The 19,218-nt window shown below is 37.7% G+C and overlaps 1 protein-coding gene across 1 annotated transcript in view; it reads left to right on the top strand.

The window, feature by feature from the left end:
* LOC131685312 (tyrosine-protein phosphatase non-receptor type 23) overlaps nt 1–19,218 on the top strand; it is a 28,541-nt gene that overhangs the window by 892 nt on the left and 8,431 nt on the right. The window lies entirely within an intron of this gene.

Raw genomic sequence — 19,218 nt, 5'->3', positions numbered from 1 at the left:
CAGATAGCTGGTAAGCTGAGGTGTTACCGTGTGTGGTGGTTGATTTGAAATGAATTCGCGTGGCATAATTTGGAACTAGGGGCAAATCACTCCGCGAATGTATAAAAAAATTTCATTTAATTAAAAGAACTGCGTTTTAATCCACTTTATTACATTAACTTTGTACTCTCTCAAAGAACAGTTTTTCTACGAACGTTCTTCGTAGGACGTTTTGTTGGATCTACAGCTAAACTTGAAATAATCACAGAAAACTGAAGTTTTAAAATATTTTTTCGTAAAAACTGTTCCAAACCAAAGATCCCAAAAATATATACTCATATATATGAAAGTTGTAAAAATAAGCAGTTTAGGTGCGATTTCTTTGATTGACTTGCAACGAAAACTACGACAATGGATATTCAGTAATTCACAGAATTTAAAGGAATGCCAAAAATTGTTAAAAATCTGGATTGGCAGGCGATTTGTGAATGTGGCGAAACAGTTCAACTCTGTTTAATATAATATTATGTTTGTAGTGCTGCGGCCGTGGTGTCATATCCGTTTCGGAGGTCAATCAAATCAACCTGTCAGAATTCCCAATTCCAGTCTAAATTGGTTATGGAATTTGCGTTTCGACTTCATCTCATCAGAATCCGACACTAACTTAGTGACAGGGCTAAGCTAGCGTCGGATTCCAGTCCAGTCCAGAGTTCAAAATCAGCTTCGAAATAATTTGATCCAGATTTGTGTAAGATAGTCGCCGTCAGTCGACGGAATTGGACGGGACTGGACACACAAGTATATTTTTGTCTTGTTCTTTTATATTACTGACATACTCTCATATTCTGGCATATCTATTTAATCGACTAATTGCATTTGACAACCAACGCTTGGTTGCATTCGAAGTTGACTTGTTTTTTTTTGTACGTTCCGCGAGCCTCGTCTGGGGTAAAAACCAGACTGGCACTGCATTATTTGGCAACATTTCGAAACAGCCACTAAACCATCCATCATTCCTCGTGGTTCCGTAATCGTTCATAGATCTGCTGTCAGAAAGATCCCGAAGTGGAAAAATGAAATAGCAAAGCCGACCGATAGAATGGGCCCAACAATAACATTCCTGCAAGTTTTGACTTCCTTGCTTTTTCTATGGTTCTTGTCGACCTATTGCATTGCAAAATATCAATAAATCAACCTTGAAAATTAGCCGTCAGCGGGGCGTGATGCAATTTATTGTTGTAACTATTTCGATCATGATGAAGTTCTGTCTACCGCTAGCACAACCGGGTCACTTGGATGCCTTCACAATGGATTGAACGTGATCCCAAACGCCAGTTTTTATTTTGCCCGCCGCCTCCTAGATCCAACTACGAGAAACCCCATCCCCATCTTATGCATCGATTGTATTCGATTGTATTGGAACCGTCAATTTGTCTATGGTGGAGGACAATAATTGTACGAATCGAATCCGCAAACAACAATAATATTGACATTAACAGATGATCAATGGCGTCGTATATTGCAAAGGTGAAAATCGCGCTAGGTTAACTATTGAAAGCGAAAGCATAGCATCGATCGGGGCTATTAACGATAGTGAGTATAGGGTCTAGGTCTGCAGGTATAGTTTCAGGTCAAACACGACTGGTTCGGACGAATGAGGACTCTGTTGAACGAATTGGTCGATTCAAATGAGGTGTGAAAACTTATTATGTTAAAGAGTAATACTCATAATATGGGGGAAGAATCATTGATATGGTAATAAATTAGTAGTATTGTATTTATTAGTGGTTTCACAGCTTTTCGGTCACACTTTCCAAAAGCATGCGTGAATAAATATATATTGAAAGAAACCATGGAAATAAATTACTCTGGAGTAAATTTCCGATAGGATGCAAGTAACAATGATCCTCTCTATGTTTACTTTCTCTTTCGATTATTACGATCTATTATTGAACTTTCCGATAATGTTCCAGTACAAATCGAAAGACGATGGGTTTGACTGACACATTATGCAGTAATGTGTGTAATGGAATTGAACTTGGAGTTGAACTTGAACTGAAATTGATTTCTTGTTTCAATTTGGCGGATTTATGAACCCATCAATTTGGTAAAAATCTGTTTTCAAGTGTGTGAATTGTTTGCAACCAAAGGTGGCCAAAAGAGTGGCGGCAAGAAGCTGAGATGGGGCTGGTCAGAGTGTATGTAAGGAGAGTGAAGACAACTGTCATGATTATCTGTCAGTAATATTCGAAACCAACAAACGACCTCTCAAAATACATGGATTTGACTCGTTTGGAATGACACTGACAAATAATCATTGTTCCAATTTTGACAGTGTCGTCACTCTCCTTATATGCACTCAGGGGCTGGTAATATCAATAGGATGCGAGAAACCTGCTTGCAGGAATTCAAATGGAGCAGGTCAGAGTAAACGTACACACAGAAAAAATGTTGGTAAAAATAAGAGTTTTTTACTCTTAGCAAAAAACAACCAACGCATACAAAATAAACGAAATGAATAAAAAAAAACCAACGCATACACACTAACCCAGCCCAAACTTGTTCAGTAATTTCTTTTGACGACTTGCTCAGTAAAGTGATATTTTAAGGAGTTGTCAGCAAATTGTTTAAAAATTTGCGGAATAGTTTTCATTTTTTGGCGAGTTTCAGTACTTTTTCGAATAATTTACTGAAACTCGCAATATTTTTTCACTGAATTTATCAGCTCTTCTGTTTTTTTCGGTACATAAACATTATCCAGTAAAATACTGACTGATTGTTCGGCAAAATTGTACCAACGTTACCGAACCTTATCAAAAACTTACAAAACAGGTACTGCAAATCATCTGTCAAGTCGCCATTTTCAGAGGAAACTGCTGACCTACCAGTGTTTTTTGACGTTTGGATAGAACGGATTGCGGAGAGTTCGGAACCAAATTGTTTTACTGAATTGATTACCGAACGGTTTGCTGTTCAAAACCCCAGCAAATTTTTACTGTACCCAGTAATTTAAATTAAGTGTGATACTCTTAGTTTGAAAATAAAACTTTTATTTTGATTACTATTCTTCATTAGCTTAAAGGGAAAACTGTTATTTTGATTATTATTCTTGAATATTTTAAAGGTTTTACTTTCAACCTAATAGTAAGCGTTGGTTGTTTTTTGCTAAGAGCGGAACACTCTTACTTTCACCAATATTTTTTTGTATGTATGCACTCCGAGAATATTTGTTCGGCTTTCAGTTAGACATCATCCCTTTGATTTGCTGGAAGCAGGTTTCTCGCATATTGCATTCTAATTTCAGCTTGAGTTCAAGCTCAATCAGTAGCAGCTCCAGTTCAGATTCTTGCCATCACTGCTACCTAACTCAACGTTGACCTGCTGTTTACTCGGATGCATCGCAGGGTTAAATTATTTTACCTTACTGCCAATAAAAAAATCTATTCCAATCTGTACTTTTTCCGTTAAAACACTTCAAAAATCTATACCACTCAAGATAAATCTGTACAAGTGGCATCACTGGTGGGAACGTTTGACGCTTTTGAGTGTATTTGTTTTATGCTAGCAAAATTAAGCATGGCGCCCGGGGCTCTTGAAGTAAACATAAGGCTTGTTCCAGTACCAGGAGAAACTGGAAGTACTCCGGAGAAAATCGTTCCTGTACTCTCGTCTTCTCTTTTTTCTTCTTCTGGTAGCAAACCGGAGTAAAAAGTATTGTTGGCTTCTGTTTGCTCCGGAGTGACTTCCGTGTACTGGAACAAACCTATAATCAACCGAACGAGCATCCTGATTCTTTCCTGATGAAAAGTGAGAAAAGGTCGAGCTTTTCCTGGGATCTATCGATTCGAACACTTTGGGACACTTTTTACCTCGAAAATACCGATTAAAATAATTATGACCGAACCGAAACAATACTTATGGCAAGGGAAAGGCCCACTACGTCATTTGTTTGTGCTTTTCTTCTTCATATCCTCTTGTTTTTTCGACTTCATCGAAGAAAAATGACAACCGCACTTACGCATAGTGCACACCTGTATCCGTCTTGGGATAAATACACTCACCGAACACATAGTCAATCTTGTGAGAGAAAGAGACGCGTAATGTGGCAATCCTATCGTGCAAATTAACAAACTTATTGTGAATTGGAGTAAGCGGAACGTTTGATAGTTAGAAGTAAACAACTCAATTTTGCGGTAGGTTTCGGTAAAGCTTGTATATATTGACTCTGATTCTCAATTCAGTACCCTCCAAACATGTCAAATGGTCCTAAGTGCAAATGACAGTTTCTCTTTGTTTACTTTATCTTTCGCTAATAACTCGGCCGTTTATACGTGTGTTCCTTAATGGCGATTTCGCTTGAACCTGAAACTGAGTCAGGTTCTAACCCCAACCGCTGTCAGTTCATACATTTTGACAGCAGTTGGGGTTAGGAACTGACTCAGTTTCGCCTCAAACGAAAACCACATAACTCTTCTGTCGTTTTGCTTGAGGCAGAAACTAACTCAGTTTCGGACCTAACTGCTGTCAAACCGTTTGTTTGAAGCCAGTTTCGAACCTAGGTTATGCGCCACTGAACTGAAAACTGAGTTGGGTTCCAACCTGAAATATATTTCGGGTTCGCTCACACCACCGCTGTTTTGCGAGAGCTGAGTTCCGTTAAAGACGTTTGCTTGAAGCAACTAACCTGGGTTCGTGTCTAAGTTCTCAATCGAAAACGACATTAGAATAATATGCTAGTCGAAATCAGAGTCTTTCGATACATCCTGGAACAATATTGGACAGCTTTATGATGACGCCGTAATAATCGAAAGAGGAAGTAAACAAAGAGATCCAGTAAAGTTCAGCCGGAATACGAACTATAACCAGCCAGAATTCCGGTTCATATCCGGCTGAGCTTAACTGGAGAGGCACTCATTTGCACTTAGGACCATTTAACATGTTTGTCAGTGTCATTGTTATTCCCACGTCTTCTTTTTTGCGCTCGCTGTTTACATCACTATATCAAGTTTTTCAGTTAATTTTCTGACTTCCAGATCGTTCTTTCTCAAAGCTTTTTTTAAATTTTTAAAACGATTAGCCGGATGATTTCGACTAGCACTAGAACTGTATGAACAAAACCGTTTCTGCCAGAATTCGGTTTTCAATTCCGTATCGAATGCAACAAATAATTCCGAAAGAACTTCCGTCTCCCACTGAGACAGTGGCGTAGTACTAGTAGGGGGAATATATTTCATTGAAATTTGAAAAATTGTTCGACAAAAATGTGCCTAATATTTTAAATGGAATTCTTTTTTTTGCAAAAGTTATCTTCTGAGAATATTTCCTTCTAGTGCAAATTGGTGACAGACCTCGGCACCTGGATGCAAGGTCTACCGCCGAGAACTAAATCGAGTAGATCGCGACGAAGCGGAGAGCTAAATGGCTCACTTGTATCACGGCGAAACTTGGAGCTAATTGGTTCAATAAACGGCCATCGATGCCAAGAGAAACTCCACCGCCGGGTGAACTATCAGTCGGAGTAGGGTAGTTTCACTGTCTGGGAGCTAAATGGCTCAAGGAAATGGATATCGGTTTCAGAATAAATTTCGCTGCCGGGGAGCTCTCAGTCGGATTAACCCATTCCCCTGCGAGAGACAAACGGAAAAAACATGGGAACTAAAAAGATGAAATGTCGAGCCATTTCGTCGTTCAAACGAGGCTCTGTGTTAGCTTCAGAAACTCGTGAGCAAAAGTCATTGGTGGTGTCTTCAATGCCCGGGCTGTGAAGTGGGCAGTAGAGTAGCCAACACAAGAAAATAAGCTCTAGTGAAGTTAGACACACGATTGTGCAATGAAGGTTCCATTAGCACATTTCGGAGTGACGGGAGGGAGTCTATCATTGAAGTCACATTCTTCAGTCATTCAAAGACACTTCACTGACGGCGAACATGGACTGGAGAGTGTGAGAGAAGTATACCCATAACATCCACCAGGCATTCGCTTCCAAAGAAACGCTGCTGCAGCACGAAGAAGGAGGACTGGCGAGCGAACCTCTTGGTTGAGGATCCACCCGCAATCACCGGACTGACCACGGTACCCTACCGGTAGACCCGAGAGAAATATATCGAAAACAGAAGCATAATCGGTGTCGGGAGAACTTCTTCCGTCGGGAAACTCTTCGTCGACGTAAGCTAGATTCACTGTCGGGGACTAGTGTGTAGATCGCAACGAGATACCACCAGTGTTGCGGGTCATCGAACGCCTTGCTCCACCTGAATCACCGAACCGACCACGGGATCTGGCTGGCTAGCTCAGTTTCGGGAGAACTTTTCTCGCCGGGGAGTTCTCCGTCGGAGTTAGCTAGGTCCATCGTCGGGGACTAGACCGAGTAGTTCGCCAACAAAGTGAGTGTGAGACGAGGAAGTGGTACGTACTAAATGTCACAAGAAGGGAACCAAAAGGCCTAAACCAATTCCGGTGCTGAATGGCACCGGATAGAGAGCCAAAGGGCTCAAGAAGTTGCGGTGGTGAATGGCACAAGAAAACCGAAAGGATTCCAGATTGTCCAAGTAGGAAAAAGCACAAATTCTTTAACCACTGCCAGTTTTCCTACTGCCTCTAAAAACACATAAATTAGATCGGCAACAATTCTGACCTTTTTCCGGAACACCGCAATCAACTGGTAATTGGCTCCATAAACCATATGCCAAATATGAGCTTATTCCAACAACTTTGGTACACTCACAAAAGTTTTCAAGTTTCTAGGAAATAAAAACTTAAAATTCAATCAAAATTTCCACAGTTACTTTATGTAACTAACACTTAGCTTATTCTATAACAATCATTTTTATTTAAGGTTGCTTATTGATTGAAGGCCACTGGACAAAGCCATTCAACTTTAAAGGTCAACAGAATTTTTGAAAATCTCCGCATAAACTTATGTAAGAATATCTTTTTACTACAAAGATAAACTTGCAGTCTTTGGCAATGTTGTGTGTGTGTGTTAACCATCCTAACTCCCACTAGCTGGTAGTGATTTACAGAAAAAAAGATGTTTGCATGTATTTTAACATATCCATGCAAATAACTTGGTTCAAGGATTTAGGTAGGTGTTAGCTCAATTGACTTTCCGATGACCTATTTCGTGTACAGCGCCAGACATGTTCCGAGTTCATCGTTCCATCAACCAGCCCCGCCTTACTGTAATGTTTGAATCAAATGGATTATAACATTACAATAAGGCTTTCGATTCCTTACATGAGGTAAGAAATCGACGCGTATTTAGTGTATTTATTTGATTTTTGTATATATAAATTAGAATATGTTTGTAGAAAAATATACCAGTTTTTTTTATTTCCTTCCTCATCTCCTACTTACGCGAGTGACTGATACTTGCTTATCCATTTTTCGTCCCATTTCAAACCTTCTCCAGATATCCTCAAAATCTCCAGCTTCTTTCTCACGCAACAAACAGCCTGAGCAATCCTTTCTCTTTCTCACATTTGCAGGTACAGCGCCCAACTACTAATACACAGCTTAATGGTAGACACGACCTAGTGAATGGTTGGTTTCGTTTTTCGATAAATTACACTGTATTTCACTCAAAAACTTTAAAAAAGTTTGGACAAAAACAAAAACACCTTCTACCGACTTGTCAGTGCTGCAACTTTCCAATTTGCAGTCTTTGGCAATGTTGCACCCAAAAATCTGTGAATTTTGGGATGCAGAATCATCCTATCTGAGATTTTTTACTAAATTTTTTGTTCGCGTTGCCGATTTTTCATCTATTGTTGTCAAAAACAAAACGAGAGATTCGACTCAGTCGAAGTCTTCCGTGCAGTAAGGTGCTTTTAAGTTGTTTGTGGTATACTCAAAATTAGTTAAATTCAACTTAAATTTAAGTAAATTGAACTCAAGGTTGAGTTATGATTTTTGCCGTGGTAAAATGGAAACTTCAACCTTCAACACGGTAAAATTACCTTCCTATACGATACCCCGAATTTGAGTCGAAAGTACTCAATTTTTGGTAGTTTTTCGTTTGCGTGTAGACATTCTGGTATACACACTTAAAATCCATTACCTACCAGTATGTAATTTGCTGCCCTTACTTCACTGCCGGAAAACAAAGGGAGAGGGAATGATTTTTTATTACTCAAAATTGAATGAAGTTTATGCGGCTTTAGGGATTATCTCATTATTTTTGGGTAAATTTGGACTCCCTCTTTTCCTTTTTCGGCGAAGGAAGTAGGATGAACAGATTTAAAATTATCTTTTTTCCCTTTTTTATTTCGACTATGTTGGTCACATTTTCTTTTTTATATTTTAACGACATTTAATTAGCTAGAGATTACTGGGTAGGGAAAATTATGAAAATTAGAGCCATACACCCTTATTCTTGTTTACGACGAATGCGAGATTCGTTCGAAAGTGGTTTGTATTCCCGTTTACTACAGCAAAAACAAATTAACTTACTATTCGTTCGAGTCGCTTTCGAACGAATATCGCATTCGTCGTAAACAAGAATAAGTGTGATAGTACTCAAGTGAGAGCAAGGATGTGAAGATTTAAAATTACCTACTACTAGGTAATGCAGGTTTTGTGTGTATAGTAGCTGCGTGGCTGCCAGACATGCAAGTCAAAGGTTATAACCGTTTCTACCAGTTTTTCGCCAATCGGTTTTGAGGGAGACATGGCTGGCAGCCGTCTGCTATAGTTCTGGCAGCAAAAGTGACCACAACCCACTGAGAAACTCAAAAAATTGTTTCAAAATCGTTGAACACGGATACAACGATACACGTCAATACCAATTGTGAAATACTGGGTAATCATGAAACGGGTACTTTGACGTAAATTGTGCTTAATTTTATTTCCCCCAAGTTTGAAAACGATCTGTTGAAGGAATGAATTCTGACGAAGCTCTTCTTGCGATGCAATTTGATATTGTATAGTAATGCTTTTGCGCCATTGAAAACATAGTAAAACGATGAATGTCGTGATTGTAATTAGGGCTGTTAATTGGATTCAAATGATATTCAACGCAATCAACTATCTACAAGCCTTGTAATTGTTTTCTCAGTAAACCGGTTCTTGTCGTGTAAATCGCCCTCAGGGGTCTCGCGAGAAGATGTTCCGTTCGTCGTTATCAAACACCGGCCTCGAATGTTTTTTTAAACCACCGCTTCCGTGCAACTAACGAATTTGAATCGCTAATTGAAACGACAGACAGATGTCAAAAATTAGCCAAACGGGATGTTGGTAGTGTAAAGACATCTGTTAACATCTCTAACTATTAGCAGTTTGATTGTAAAAATGAGTTCGACATGAGATTTTGACATCCAGTTCTCGACAAACATATGAATATGGCCTAAAAGCCAACTGTCAAAATCCACTTTGAATGGAAATTCCAGACAAACCGTTACTAGTCGAACACAGTTCACAACAGTTTATGAAAGAGAAAACTTTTGTCTTATTTACCAACATCTGTGATTGGCGTGTAACGGTTTGTCCGGTATTTCCATTCAAAGTGGATTTTGACAGTTGGCTTTTAGGCCGTAATCATATGTTTGTCGAGAGTTGCATTTTAAATGGACTGGGTGCAAATATACCTGGTTTTTGCGTACTCTCTCCGTACAGTATATTAGTTTACATAATATTATGCTTACCGCTGTTCGATACCGTTCACATTTAGTTGTAAATTTTTGCTCATTTTCGCGATTGTGAACGGTTAAGTGCGTGCAAATAGGTGTAGAAAATTTTGTTAAACATTTGTGTATACGTAACATATGGTTCATTTAGGTTACCGCTCTTCTTTTGCTGAAAAAGTGGTCTGAAGATGCTGTATTATTGCAATGACAGCTATGCGACGGTGTGTTTGGTTTGGTCGTGTAGAAAGCGGCCATCGTATAAAGATTAGTTAGTGACGGTTATTGTCAGACGCCCGAATTAACAAATCCAGTTTTCCGAAACTGTTACCAGTGAAGTAAAGTGCGCGCCTGTGACTGCCAGTTAAATCCGTCGAAGAGTACCGGCCCGTGGTTCGGGCACAGGTATAACCAGTGTCGATTCTCCATTAAGGGGTAAGCTAAATGTCAAGGAGTATTTTCGCTACCCCGGCTAAACATCAGGGAATCGAGTCACCGACTGTTCTTACTGTGGAGGATCCGTCGAGCGAGCCAAGCTCTCCTGCATGGTTAATCGCCAAGGAGAACGGAGTAGGGCGGACAAAGGTTCCCTCTGGAAAGATCATTGCGGTGACTTCCGGAATCGTTTACGGCAACTATGCAATCCGGCGATTCGTCACTAGGGAGGTTCCAACAAAGGAGCCAAGCTCACCACCCTAGCTAAAAGCAAAGGACCGTTGCCGTAGCAGCCGGCGGAGAAAGGGAAAACTCGACCGTTGTGGTCCTGGCCGGTCGGAGATACCGCTCGTCGCCAGTAGTAGCAGATCGAGTATCAGCGTGCAGAGAAATGAAGGGAGAGTTGGAGTATAATAAAGTCGATAAATTGTAATTTATTTTGTTTGTTTACCTTTTGTTTAGGTGCGAAAATCCAAAAATTCCTGTAGAGGCACCTAGGCCGCTCTGATATGAGGGGTCCGCCGGGCAATCAGAACCCGAGTAGTGGGCAAACTGCTACTTACAAGGTCCATCTAAGAAGCGGACCCAGGGCCGCCGAGAGGGGGGGGGGTGTTTCCCCTCGGGCCCGGAGTTTTAACATAAACTTTTTCGATAAAAATTTATTTGAGAATACAATTAAAAATTCAATATCTTGTGTATGAGGAAACTAGAATGGCGAAAATTCTAAACTACTGCATATTTGATATCAACTATGTTTATATTAACGCAAATCTCGCATCGAAACAAGATCAGACTCGCGTGGGCATAGCGGAATTTGTACATTGAATGTCATGTACGCAGCTCACCTGGGTTCGAATCCCAACCCCGCACACAGGAATAGAGATTTGTTATAGGAAAATTTCTAACCTGAATGAAGAAGCGAATGACCTTAAGGTTGAAATGTCTATATTCGAAACAAAAATATGATTAGACTTGTAAGGGTTAAACAATTAAATGGTTTGATTAGAAGTCATGAGGTTGTCTTCAAATTTTGCCAATTTTAAATCGATTTTTTTGATTCATTGAATTTCCAATCTTCGAAAGCGCTGGATTAGTATCGAAAGTAATGATTGAAAGAAAAAAACCCTGCTTAGGGTTGCCACACCGGTTTTTGATGCGAATTCCGTGTCTTCGTTTAGATAAATCTGAATTCGCCCGGAAGAATCCATTGGATTATTTTGCAATTTTGCGTTGCCCTTTTCTTTACCAGGAATCGCCCAGCACCCAGCCCTCATAAACATCATCCTCGGGTTGCAGGCCCTATGTTCCTCACTAAGATTCTCGAAAGAAACTGAAGTGTGATTTCACACCCCGTGTTTGTTTACTGAGGAGCAGAGCTCGCTCGGGTTATCCTCCACAGCGAGAGTGGTTGGTGTTTTTGGATTCTTTGTGAATATCCGAGAAAGCGAATGTAGTGACATCCAACTAAATCAACAAAACTGTTAACAAATCCAAAAACATACAACTTAATGTGAACGTCACAGAAAGGTGGAGTGCTTTACCAAAACATCACACTCTACGGTGAATGTGAAGAAAATAAGATATTTTTCGTCGTAGTGCTACGAGCTACATAAGAAATAAAACAGTGCATATTTATTTGTTTTTAAGCGTTTTATACAATAAAAAGCAATGGAAGCGCTCCAAAATTCTGTCGAGGGATCACTTTAATTCGAAACTCCAATTGATTTCAACGCATACCCATGTGTCTCTTGAAGTTTATCCCCTGCTCAATAAAATTCTGCTGGTCAAAGTACCACTAGAGGTGGTAACCCTACCTCTATTTGAGAGATCAATTGGTCAAATGAGTAAACAAAAACTCTTGGTATACCAAAAGAATTCGGAATTCATCCAAAAATTTAAATTTGAAATTTAATATATTTGGTTTGCCGTTCATTGATACAAAATCTATAAAAAATCATATTCAGATACGAGATGATACCGAAACATTTTTGTAAAGGGGTCATACTCAAATTGCGCAGCTTTTTCGGCGATTTTCGACTACCAATTCCCCCTAGCAAAGAGGCCAGGGATGGAAAAAAATAAATACGTTTTACAATTCTTTCAAATACGGCCTTTTGTCAACATTTTTATTATAACAGCAAATTGCGTACACAACAAGCCCCTTTCGTGACAAGTATAGTGTTAATAGTTTTGTTTTAAATTTTATATGTCATGGAGAATGAAGAGAAGATCGCTCAGTTCACAATCCTGCTGCTGCCAATGATTCTAAGAAGCAACTAAATTGCTAAATTGTGTTTGATTGATTTCGAAGAGAAAATTTAACTCTGCTTCCAAACTAAACCAACTAGTTAGCAAAATTAGTTAACTAATGTAGCAAGTTAAATCCGCATACAAAATCTTTTCGTTTTGGAGGAGTGAGCGTGAGATTTTGAACGTCGCTTCCTGAACGTAACGATTTTATTTTTATTTTTGAACTATTTTCTAGAAATCAGTTAAAATATTTTAAGGTGTGCTAACACACCAACACAAATAAAATAATAATTCATGTTTTTATAGGATTATGAATGTTTTCGAAACCAGCATAGCGTAAAATCCAACCAAAACCCTTATTTGAAATTTGATCCATGTTTCTCATATTTTTTTCATTTTTTTATTCGTACGTGGATTTTTTTTATTTTGTTAAAATTTCATTGATCTATTTTTTCAAGTTGTGGATTCTACAATTGTAAGATTCTGCCTTTTTATCTGTTGGCATACTTTTATTTATCCATCTTTTTACGTTCCTTACTTTTACTTTTTTCTATTGCTATCACTATCACTTACTTTAATTTATAGTTTTTTCTCTGTTATTTAATTTTATTCGCGATTTTTCGAGAAAATCCTGCTTTCTTTATTTTTTTCTTATTGTTTCATATTTTAATACACTGCCTTTTTATTTGTTCCTTTTGTCATTCCATCCCATTTTTAGAATTTGTTTTTTTACTACATTTATACTTGTCATAGCCTTTTTCTATTTCCTTTTTTCATATTTTTTGCATTTCTAAAAGCAATTTTACTTATTCAAATTCATTCCAATTTGTCTTATTGTTTATTTTTTTACCTTTCTCCTATTTTCTTCCTCATTTTCTAGTTTTTAGTTTTCCGTTTATCGTAGTTTTATTTTTCCAATTGTTCATTTAATGTATTTTTTTTATACCTTTTTCTTAAGATTTAATTTGTTATTGCTATTTCTTCATGTTTTCCATTTAACCTGTTTTGAAAATACTTTTCCTATACGTTAACATTATTTTTTTATTTTTCTAAAAACATTTGATTTATCTTTTCTTGACACTATGCGCATTTTTTCTTAATTTCACATTTAGTTCGTTGTTTGAATTTATTTCAAATTTCATTTCTAGTGTTTTTTCTATTCTTTAAATAATATCCAATTTATTATTTTTTTTCGTGTTAATTTCTTCATTTTTGTGTTTCTATAGTATGGCTTTTTTCTACTATTTTTTCTATTTTGTCTGTTTGCTCCGGTTTTGTTCAATACTTCCAATTTTCTTTACTTTTTCGTCTTTTCATCATTCCAATTTTCCAGTTTTTCAAAATTTTGTGGTTCGTTTATTTTTTTTTTATTTCTATGGTTATTTTATTCTTGTCTTTTATATATACTCCTCCAGTTTTATGCATTCTTAACGTTTTATTTATTTTTTCTATTGCTTGAAATATTTCTTGTTTTTAATGTTAAATAAATTTTATTATTCTTGATTTATCGAGTTTTTCAGTTTTATGTATTTTTTATATTAATGTTTGTATTCTTTTTAGTAGTTTTTTTTTCATTTTCATTGATTCTAATTTTTTTTCCTAATTTCCTATCGATTTTTCATTATTTTCACCATCTATTCAATAATGTTCGACTTTTTAATCTTCGCAATATGTTTTTCTAGTTTCCTGTTTTCCTATACCAATTTTTTATAGGTTTTGTTTTGGTTTTTCTCGATTAAACATTTTTTTGACAATTGACATTTGTTTATGTGGTTGATTTTGTTGTTTTTAGCTTTTTTGTACCTTCTTTTAATATTTAGTTTTTCTATTGTTTTTATCTTTATTTAATCTTGTCATTTCCCTACTTTTATAAATACTTTTACAAAAATGGCGCTTTTCAAAGTCACCAAAACTGTCGAAGAGGTAATAAAAACTCCCAAAATAAAAAAAAAACTCTAAGTTTTTTTTTCCTTCATTGGCACTACAAACAACTAGAGCAACAAAATGGTACATAAATATAAAATTTCAGTATACTATACATAATATCAGTGAACTCCAATAGATTTCAAACATTGACTTTTTTGTACTCAGGCAATACACAGTGGTGGGGGCCCGTACGTTGGACCCCCCGGGCCCGTATTTTCTCTCTGCGGCCCTGAGCGGACCACAGCAAGCTCTGATAAGGATCATTAAGTTCTACAAGATGACGACACGAATGAACTCATGATGAATGAAGTTCATGTTTGACAATTCTCGGTGGTTTGTTTACCCTATCAGTTGCGTGGGTGCGAGTGCAACGGGTGCTCATCTGTTACATTCGAACTCACGTAACTTCCATGTAAACAAACCACCGAGAGTTGTCAAACGAAGTTCATCCGGCTCATTTTGTAGGGTTATGTCGGTTGTTGTAAAACCCAATTGTTGTTAGCTAAATAATGGATTCCGCAGCAGCAGATAATTCCTTGACATTTTTTACGAAAACTGTGAACATTTTTCCGTTTAACTGGTGCAAATATGATGATTCTTTTGCATTTTCCAAAGGTCAAAAACTTGCTCTCCTTTTCTTCAAAATATCGAAAAGAGAAATGCAAATTTTGTCCCTTTCCGTGACGACAAACAGTCATGGAAAGGGACAAAATCTGCACTATGCTAAATTTATGCATCGATTTCATTAATTCTCATCAGCTTAAACAAAACTCAATTTCTTGCGGGACATTACGCAAGACTAGAGGTTTGTTCAGAAACGTTTTTCGTTTTCGTGTTATCGTTTTTTTTTTGGAGCTGTAGTCAATCCGGCGCTAGTTAAGTTCTGTCACTACGTTAGTGTCTGATTCTGATGAGACGAAGTCGAAACGCAAATTCTATAACTAATTTAGATTTAAAACGAACGTTCGCTGATCTCACTACAATTTCAAAGCAAATGTTTTGCATATCTATGTAACATAGTTTACAACCATCATACGTCACTTCTACATCCAACGACGGCCCTGTGGGTGTGTGCTGGCTGGAATCAATTAACATTCGAAGTTCAAATTCACTATTTGTTCAGTTAGGTTTTTCGTCACCGCCTTGCGCACGTTGTTTAGCATTTTACCCCACCATTGCAAGTCAACATCATTAATATTGTTTTATATTATTTCGTCAATTTCGTTCCGAGTTTTGAATAATGCGTGTAGGTATCGTGTACATTCTAGTTGTGTGGAATAAAGTTGTTTCGGCTGTGACCATTGAAGCATGTGAGAAGGCGCGACGTGGGAGCGATTTTTTTTTCTCGCCAGTTCTCCGTGCGGTTGTACGACAAACAAATGTGGCAAAAAAATGTATAATTGACGGAATGAGGCTGGAAGTTTGATTAGGTTAGCATTCTATTTCGGTACCGTAGCTTGGTGGGACGCTAATCTTGTCAGATGTAAAAATACATTCACGGAAATAGAGGGTGTCGTGTCGAAGATTGTGTACTTAACCCACAGAGCATACCTCTGCTCAGTTCCGCCGTGTTGACAACTCATATCTCCAGGAAATGAAAATGAATCTCAGACAAAATAGTTTCTCAACCTCAAACAGGTCATCTAGACTAACTACAACGGTTAACACAAAAGCGTGAAAGTGGCATCATGTGCATTAACTAAAGCCATCAACATCAGCCCCTGAAGAGTACTCGCAAGGTGAGCCAATAATCGAGTGCTCTCGAGTGGCACGAAGCCTCCAACTCCTCCTAAGGTACTAAGCGGAGCAATGCAAACGTTTCCAAATGTGTGCGGGTTCGTCGCCTCTCTCTCTCTCGTCGTCCCACTCGAGGAGGATCACTTGTTGCGACCCGCTAACCGATGCCATTTCGAACAATAGGTGACCCAAAGACTGACTGGGCTATCTGAAAACAGCAGTTAGTAATCATGTCGAGCAATGCAATTGCTTTTTTTTTCTTTCTTTCTTCCAGCGATCTTATAATATATATGTTTATCGCAAGTTTCACTGCTTTCAATGTACAACTCCGGGAGAGGAAAAAAAGGTACAAACGACGGCAGCAGTCAGTGGCAATAACGCAATCGAATTTACCCGCGGAGTGAAACGAATTGTGTTTATAAATTGTAAAGATAAAGATTAGCTCGCTACCTGACATATGCTTCGGTTGCATAACGATGCGTTCATGGGCGAAATATGTTCGATTGGTTTTCGATGAGTTGCGATATAAATGAAAATTCCGGCTACAGACGTGGCAATAATATCTAATTGGTGAAATATCCCGAAGGCAACCAATTAAGGTGAGATTGCCGACAACAACAAAACCCTTATTGATCGCAGAATCAATAAAACCCCCACAATGATTTAGTGCAGCCTTGATCAGTTCTTGTAACTTTCGCCAATTTCTCAGGAAACCCTCGAAAGTTTTCACTTTCCTTTCTCGGCACAAGAAAACAGTTGACCCACATCCATGGCATTAAACAGCCCGTTTCCTTTCGTTTGCCTTAAAGTACCGCGCAGAACTAACTACAGATCAGCCGATCCGAAACCAGACTGCTGCGGATTTGTATTGCCACAGTCCGCCCTCTCAAAGTCATGCTGCAATGCCCTTCCCCCCGCGGTACATATTCTCGCCGAATGCAGTTCACATTGAAATGAAACATGCAGAAAATATTTTGTAACCCCCTCGGGGGCCACTTCCACGCCAGCCAATGAATGCAGCGCCAATCGAATGGACCTACCGACGAACGGAACGCCGCCGGAAAGCACCCACGACAACATCAAAAGCGCTGCAGCGTTCATGCAGAGAGCGCCCCGACACCGTCTTCGCAAACCGCCACAAAGCGGAATGCATTCAATCATCGCTAATCGGCTCGATTGCTCTGCAGCGGTCACGACTTGTGGAAATTGCATTGCTCGAGATATTTTTTTTGCATCGGATCCCAGTCAGTCGGTAGTGCTGTATTGTGTGGACAGAAAGTGCAGATATTCTTTCACCGGCGTTCCTTCCGGATCCATCGATCGCTAAACTAAGGCAAGGGAACTCTTGAGTGTATTAGTTCTATGCTTGCAAAATTAAGCATGGCGGCCGGGGCCCTTGACGTAAACATAAACATCCGAGCGAGTATCCACATTCTTCGGCGCACGATGAAAAGTGAAAAAAAATTTCCCAGGATTCCATCAAATCTCGACGTTCCATGCATTTTAAAGTCATTTGGCATCGAAAATGCAAATTCGATTTTGAAATTTTCCCTTACTCCCCCCTTTGAACAAAAATCGTCAAAAAAAGTCAATCTTCGTTAAAAAAAAATTTTCGAGATAACATCAAAATTTGACGCTTTATGCATTTTGAAGTCATTTGGCATCAATAATACCGGCTCGATTTTGAAATTTTCCCCCTTTTGAACAAAAAAAGTCCAAAAAAGAACTTTCGTTAAAATTTTTTTCCTCAAGATTCCATCAAATCTCGACGTTTCATGCCTTTTAAAGTCATTTGGCATCGAAAATGCAAATTCGATTTTGAAATTTTCCCTTTGAACAAAAATCGTCAAAAAAAGTCAATTTTCGTTAAAAAAAATTTTTCAAGATAACATCAAATTTTGACGCTTTATGCATTTTGAAGTCATTGGCATCAATAATATCGGTTCGATTTTGAAATTTTCCCCTTTTTGAACAAAAAAAGTTCAAAAAAGAACTTTCGTTAAAAAACTTTTTTCTCAAGATTCCATCAAATCTCGACGTTTCATGCATTTTAAAGTCATTTGGCATCGAAAATGCAAATTCGATTTTGAAATTTTCCCTTACTCCCCCCTTTGAACAAAAATCGTCAAAAAAAGTCAATTTTCGTCAAAAAAATTTTTTTGAGATAACATCAAATTTTGACGCTTTATGAATTTTGAAGTCATTTGGCATCAATAATACCGGCTCGATTTTGAAATTTTCTCCCTTTTGAACAAAAAAAGTCCAAAAAAGAACTTTCGTTAAAAAATTTTTTTCTCAAGATTCCATCAAATCTCGACGTTTCATGCATTTTAAAGTCATTTGGCATCGAAAATGAAAATTCAATTTTGAAATTTTTCCTCCCCCTTTGAACAAAAATCGTCAAAAAAAGTCGATTTTCGTTAAAAAAATTTTTTTGAGATAACATCAAATTTTGACGCTTTATGCATTTTGAAGTCATTTGGCATCAATAATACTGGCTCGATTTTGAAATTTTCCCCCTTTTGAACAAAAAAGTCCAAAAAAGAACTTTCGTTAAAAAAATTTTTTTCTCAAGATTCCATCAAATCTCGACGTTTCATGCATTTTAAAGTCATTTGGCATCGAAAATGCAAATTCGATTTTGAAATTTTCCCTTACTCCCCCTTTGAACAAAAATCGTCAAAAAAAGTCAATTTTCGTCAAAATTTTTTTTTCGAGATGGCATCAAATTTTGATGCTTTATGCATTTTGAAGTCATTTGGCATCAATAATACCGGTTCGATTTTGAAATTTTCCCCCTTTTGAACAAAAAAAGTCCAAAAAAGAACTTTCGTTAAAAAAATTTTTTCTCAAGATTCCATCAAATCTCGACGTTTCATGCATTTTAAAGTCATTTGGCATCGAAAATGCAAATTCGATTTTGAAATTTTCCCTTACTCCCCCCTTTGAACAAAAATCGTCAAAAAAAGTCAATTTTCGTCAAAAATTTTTTTTCGAGATGGCATCAAAATTTGACGCTTTATGAATTTGGAAGTCATTTGGCATCAATAATACCGGCTCGATTTTGAAATTTTCCCCCTTTTGAACAAAAAAAGTCCAAAAAAGAACTTTCGTTAAAAATTTTTTCCTCAAGATTCCATCAAATCTCGACGTTTCATGCCTTTTAAAGTCATTTGGCATCGAAAATGCAAATTCGATTTTGAAATTTTCCCTTTGAACAAAAATCGTCAAAAAAAGTCAATTTTCGTTAAAAAATTTTTTTTCGAGATAA

Source organism: Topomyia yanbarensis, chromosome 1, assembly GCF_030247195.1.
Source record: "Topomyia yanbarensis strain Yona2022 chromosome 1, ASM3024719v1, whole genome shotgun sequence".
In the NCBI taxonomy this organism is placed as follows: domain Eukaryota; kingdom Metazoa; phylum Arthropoda; class Insecta; order Diptera; family Culicidae; genus Topomyia; species Topomyia yanbarensis.
The sequence above is the reverse complement of the archived record's forward strand: the minus strand, read 5'-3'. Positions and strand labels throughout refer to the sequence as shown.